This window comes from Eucalyptus grandis, chromosome 5 (genome assembly GCF_016545825.1).
Source record: "Eucalyptus grandis isolate ANBG69807.140 chromosome 5, ASM1654582v1, whole genome shotgun sequence".
Classification (NCBI taxonomy): domain Eukaryota; kingdom Viridiplantae; phylum Streptophyta; class Magnoliopsida; order Myrtales; family Myrtaceae; genus Eucalyptus; species Eucalyptus grandis.
The window spans coordinates 34,048,376-34,054,940 of NC_052616.1; the positions used below are offsets into that span (position 1 = coordinate 34,048,376).

General features: G+C 42.4%; 1 pseudogene; it reads left to right on the forward strand.

The window, feature by feature from the left end:
- Window positions 1–2,613: 2,613 nt before the first annotated feature.
- LOC120293851 lies at window positions 2,614–6,357 on the forward strand (annotated as a pseudogene).
- The last annotated feature ends 208 nt before the right edge of the window (window positions 6,358–6,565 follow it).

Genomic DNA, 6,565 nt, shown 5'->3' on the forward strand with positions numbered 1-6,565 from the left:
CTGTCGAGAAGCTCCAGACATGCCGAGTACATTGCAATGACAGATTCGTCACTTTCAAGCATGTGATTTCTCAACAAATCGAGTAATCGTGACTTAAAATTGAATATTACACGAATGACTGGGATCCTCTAAAATTAAATGAAGTTATTCTTTATGATTTCGGTGTGTCGCTAGCAAGTAAAATTGAGGGCTCCGATTGGGAATCCACTTTTCCTTTTTTTTTTTCCTCCTATCCTTCCCATTCCTCTTTCCCATTTCGCCGCTTGCTCAATTGCCTGGTACCCACCCAAGCCATTGCATTCAGCAGAACTGCCAATCAACCACAAGCCTGGACCACCGGACACGAGTATGCCTAGCCATGCCTTTGCCTCCCTATCAACTCCGCTAGCCTTTAGCAAGGCCAGGTCTGGTGTCGCCTGAAGTTGGATGGCAACATCAAGCCCCTTGTTGGCCTCTAGTGTTGTCGACAACTATGCAAGGACATGAGCGTGATTGTAACCTTGATTGTAATAAGGTGTCAAGGTAATTGCCATTGAGCCCATAAAGATGAGAAGAGAGAGAGAGAGCACGAGGGCAATCGGATTGGCAGCTCAAGCATCAGCTATAGGATTGAGGGTAGGTTCAGTTCAACTTTAGAAAATAGGTTTTGGGTATAAAACAAATGTTGAAAACCAAAACTTTTTAAGGAAATGCAAATTACATTTAAAAAAACCTGTTTGTAGAGTGACTCTAGGTTCATGTATTATTAGGGCAAATGACTCTAGTGTCATCAACGACATGAGGACATGAGAGAGAGTGACAGTAACCTCAATTGTAGTAAGGTGTCGAGGTAATTGCCATCGAGCCTATAAAGATGAGAAGAGGGAGAACACGAGGGCAATTGGATTGGTAGGCCAAGCATCGGCAATAGGATTGAGGGTGGGTTTGGTTCAACTTTAGAAAATAGGTATTGGATGTAATGCAAATGCTAAAGACTAAAACTCTTTAGAGAAATGCAAACTACCTATAAAAACTTTGTGTAAAGTGATTTATGGGTTCATGTAGTATTAGGCCAAAAAAATGCAATGGGTTTTGGCTATATTTTTATATTTTTTTATTAGAAAATTCAAACTCTGTCTAGAGTTGGCAAAAGACTTAGGCCACCGGTGAGTCAAATTTGGCGCTGATCACTTGGGTTGCATGACACCCTTATGTGCAAATTGGAATTCAATCAGTAGAGTGGACGTACATGCGAGAAATGATGGAAATTGACCTAGATGGAAATTGACCCTCTTCGATAGAAAAATCCAACGCAAAAAAAACTAAAATTAAATAAAGTTATTCCTTATAATTTCGGTGTGTCATTGACAAGTAAAATTGGACGGCTTTGATTAGCAATCCACTTTTCCTTTTTAATTTTTTCCTCCTATCCTTCCCATTTCTCTTCATTTCGCCCCTTGCTCAAATTACCCGATACTAGCCCAAGCCGCAACGTCAACCAGAACTGCCAATCAACCTCAAGCCTGGACCATCGGACATGAGCATGCCTAGCCATGCCTTTGCCTCCCTACCAACTTCGTTAGCCTTTAGTGAGGCTAAGTCTAGTGTCGCTTGAAGTTGGATGGCAACATCAAGCCCCTTGTTGGCCTTTGGCATTGTCGACTGACTATGCAAGGACATGAGAGTGCTTATAATATCGATTACAATAAGATGTAAAGATAATTCCAATCAAGCCCATGAAGACGATAAGAGGGAGAGCATGAGGGCAATTGAAATGGCATGCCAAGTGTTGGCAATAGAATTGAGGTAGGTTTGGTTCAACTTTAGAAAATAGGTTTTGGGTATAAAACAGATGCTGAAAACCAAAACTCTTTAAGGAAATGCAAATTACCCATAAAAGCTCTTTGTAAAGTGACTTTGGGTTCATGAAATATTAGGCAAAAAAAAAATAATAATAATTTGCAATGGGTTTTGGCCATATTTTTATATTTTTTTATTAAAAAAACTTAAACTCTTTATGTTTCAAGAAATGGCTTAGATTATTCAAGGCATCTAGGCCGCGACGACACCCTTATGTGCAAGTCAAAATTCAATCGGTAGAGTGGACGTACATGTGAGAAAGGATGGAAATTGACCCACTCCGATGGAAAAATCCAACGCAAAAAACTCAAAATCATAGAGAAGGAGGCCATATATAAAAAGCATATGAATCCCAAAATCATGGTGGGGTGAGGTGAGGCGACACGAAGAACGAGGGTATTTTGGTCCAAGTGATAATTTCATCAAGCGAAGTTTTCAACCGGGAATTTGCGTTCACAGGTAAATGATTATATGTCGTGGTTCATTCGTCTTTTACCTCATCGGTGCAAGAAGGAATCTCCAAGACCACGTTTTCTGGTCTGGTATGTGCTGCTGGTCAAATGAATTCCGATTTTTTGAAACACCCAATATTTTATTCGAGAAGTGAAATGGAGAGGTGGGGCTGGTCATCCTTTTGTATTTTTTCATTTCACCATGTTCGTTTTCCTTAAAAAAAAAAAAAAACAAAAGAAAAAGGAAAGAGAAAAGGACGAGGGGGTTTGAAGTAGATTTTATTCCAAGAAAAGGGGGTGTTGGGGGGTTGGAGGAGGAGTCCAAGGGACGAGTCCAACTTTCGAATTAAACAAAAAAAAAAAAGAAGGAGAAGGAGAGAAGGAGAAGAGACTCATCTATCCATCGAGGTGGTGGTGGTGGTGATACTGATGGGAGAGGTTTCGATATTTCAAATTCCCTCCTCCGCAGATCTACTCTGAGAGAGACTCTCTCTCCTCCTCTCCTCTCCTTCCTCCCACATCAATGGCAGCCACTGACACCCACCAGTTCGATCTCCGCGTAAGTCCCACTCTCTCTCCTCCTCTCTCCTCCCTTCTCTCTCTCTCTCTAACCTCTGTCTGCGTTTCTCGTCGGCAGCAGCCGTCGCCCCACGCCGCCTTCTCCACCGGGTAACGCTCCCTCCCTCCCTTCCTTTCGCGTGCTTGCGTGCCCTGGCCATTGACCGCTCTGGGTCATCCGTGGGAGTACGCGTTCGCCGACGCCGGCAACTTGGAGCACTGCGCTCGCTACCTCAACCAGACGCTCGTCACCTTCGGCTTCCCCGCCTCCCTCGACCTCTTCGCCGCCGATCCGGTCCCTTCTCCCTCTTTCCCTTTTTTGTTTGTTTGTTTGTTGGGGGTGGTTTGTTTGTTGTTGTTGTTGACGAAAGGTTGGGCTCCCCCCCCTCCGCTGGCGGTTGCGTTTCGGTGGTCCTGATCTGGTTGCTCTCTCGCTTGCTCGCTTGCTTTTCTCCGGCAGGTGTCGATCGCCCGGACCTGCAACTGCATTTACTCTCTGCTTCAGCAGAGGCAGCGCGATGTCGAATTCAGAGACTCGCTAACGAGCAGCGGCAGCGGTACCTCCCATCTCGTCTCGTCTTCTTCCCTTTCTCCTTCTTTGCCTCATTTTGATCTAATAATGATGAGACAATCGTTCCATCTGGGCAGATCGAGCTCAAATTTTAAATTTTTGCTGAAAAGCACGGTCCTTTTTGTTTTGCTTAGATCAATTTCTTGGCTTTTCTTAGCCTTTTAGCATAAATGATTGCTCGACAATGTGGTTAAGTAGAATCTGCCATTAGTACGGACGGAGTACTTTTTGTAGCGTGGCTTGGAAGGAGTATATCGGGAGGAATTGAAATGGTGCCGGGTATGTGATCTTTGCGTGCATTGATAAGTTTTTTCTGCGTGATAGATTGTTCGGACATCTCGAGGATTGGAAGCCAAAGTCGAGAGGCTGGAGTCGCAACTGCAGGCCAAGGACAGGGAAATCGCTACGATTACGCGAACGGTAAGAAGCTCGGACCTTGTGAAGTGCTTACAGTTGCGACCCATGGTTTGGTTGATGATTCATGTCTTCGTCATGATCAGGAAGCTAAAGCTGCAGCTCAGTCTAAGGCCCAGATCGAGAAGTTACAACAGGAGAGAGATGAATTTCAGAGGATGGTCATTGGCAATCAGGTTAGGATTGTTGAATTTTAGCACTGCGTCTTCATTTTGGCTGCATGAAATGAAATGTCGGATACTGATCATGGTTAATGTGCTTTGCTGACGTTGTAAAGCAAGTGAGGACTCAGCAGATACACGAGATGAAGAAAAAAGAAAAGGAGTACATAAAGTTGCAGGTTCACTTCTACGTTGTATTTTGAGATTCTTTAAGAGAACCTATGCTCTATGGTCATAGATGTATCAGCTTATACTGCATTCCTTGTATTTAACTATATAGACCGTGGACCGTGGCTTTAATATTGAAGAACCTTTTCCATTTGCAGGAGAGGCTAAACCAAGTTTTGATGGAAAAGAAGAAGGAATCTAGGTCGGGATGGAGATAATGAATTTGCTTCAGGTAACCATTTTTCTGTTGCAGTTTAGCCTTTTGGTCTATTGGTTGGCGGTTCCTGATGATATCTTATGTATAAACAGAAAGAAGGTCGGCAACGGGACATGGAACGGGAAGAAGGCTGATAATGACTTCTACAAAAAATTGTGCGTAACCTATTTCTATTGCCTAGCTTGATGATATATGGGGTATTGGCATGTCATTCCCTTTATCCCTTTATGATGTCATTGCTGATACCGACAGGTTGATGCTTATGAAGCCAAAATCAAGAGCTGATGGCTGAGAACAATGATCTGCGGGCATTATTGCGGTCAATGCAAGTATGTATGCTAGAACTTTCAATTATGTTTTCCCATCTGCATTTCTGCTGAGCTAAGAGTCGTAGGCTTGCCTTTGGGAGCATCCCGCATGAATTCGCTATCTAGACCATCCACATACTCAATTATTTTTCATCTTCATAGAATGAAAGTAGTTGATTTAGTTGGGCCTGGTAATGTCTGGATTGAATGGACAGTTAAAGTCACACCACTGGTATTGGCCTGCAGACAGATATGCGTGAATTTTTCAATGCTCCAAATGGATTACCCAAGCAATCTCAAGCTGCCAATGGAAAACATGAAAATGACCCTTCCCAGTCTCCGTTGGGCGGGAGAACGGTGAGCCATCTTTTAAAACTGGTGGTATCTTATTCCTCCTTGTTGAAGTGCTGCTGCTTTTACTCGAGTGACTAATTGTTTAATATCTCTAGGATGTCTTCGATCTGCCCCTTCATATGGCCAGAGATCAAATTGAAGAAAGTCTTAGAAATAAAATGGCTTCTATAAAGGTAATTTTCAACCTTCCTCGAAAATAGCGATCTAGCCAACTTCAAGCACGTAGTTGACTTCTATGCTGCGACGCTGTAGGAACGGATGGTCCAACTGCAAGATGCACAGAGAGGGGCAGAAGTTACTTCTGAAGCTACTGAGAGAGAGCTTGAACTTGAAGCTCAACTTGTTGAGGCAAGGAGCATCATTCAGGAACAGGTACTGAAATTTGCTCATCCTGCATAAAAGACAGGCATTTCAGGTCATATGTTTTTCTAAGGCTTGTCATGCTGCTGATTGTCATCATTGTCAAAATTATTGATAAGTTTTTAGGTAACATCATCTTGTTGTATCTTGCCGCTTAACCCTTCTTATTTATGCCTATCAACCTGTTTACCATTTATCATCTTTAGCCATAGAAGTGGATTCCAATCAGAAGCTTTGTACACTTCACCTGATGAGCAGTTTGCTGGAGGCTTGGAGCTATGATTTACCATAATTTTATTTTGCATGTCCTGCTAGCATTAATTCTCACATAGAGGTTCTAAACTCGTGCATTGAATTTTGCAATTTGCTTGTGTCTCCTTTTTGCTGCAATTTCTGAGGCATGTTAATGTGCTCTGCTCATTACTAAAAAAATATTTGATTTTTCTAACCCATCAATGGGCGGACCTATACCCTGTAAACTAGTAATAAAGATGTAAATAATGCTGATTTCCTTTATTTTTCAGCTTTAGAGTTGGGAAAAAGTCCAAGTTTAGAGGTCTTGGCTAATACTCACTAACTCTTTTCACTTGAATGTTCTTCAACCGTTCCCCAATTTGTTCATGGCTTGGTATAGCTGAACCAGGGATGAGTATGTCCCATTTCTTGTTTTTCCTTGTCATTTGCACAACTTTCCCTGTCTGGTTCGTTTGACATGTGGGTTTGGGGTTGCTGTGAGTCTTCTTTGAAGTTGAACCATTCTATAACCCTAACCATTTATTGCAGGCATCGATAATGACCAAACATCTTGCAAAGACCGAGAGAACAAGGTATCCTTTCATGTTGCCTTTCAGTGGATGTCATGTTCAGAATTACCTTAAGAAGGAAACCTAATGGACCTGTTTTATGTTTTTGCCTTGACAGGGAGCCAATTATATCATCTCCTCTCGAGGTATAGGTTGATCATTACCTAAATTGGGTGGTGTCCTGTTTAGATTTTTTTTTATTATGCATACGATGATGCTAACTAAAAAGAGTTAGTCCTGCTGTATGATTCCTTTATCTGTGCATTTTTTGGCCAAGTTGGTCTCGGCTCTTGAGAACTTATTTTAATCTGTAGAAGATAATGTGGCCTCTTAATGTGCATGGAGTAATTTCTTGGAACC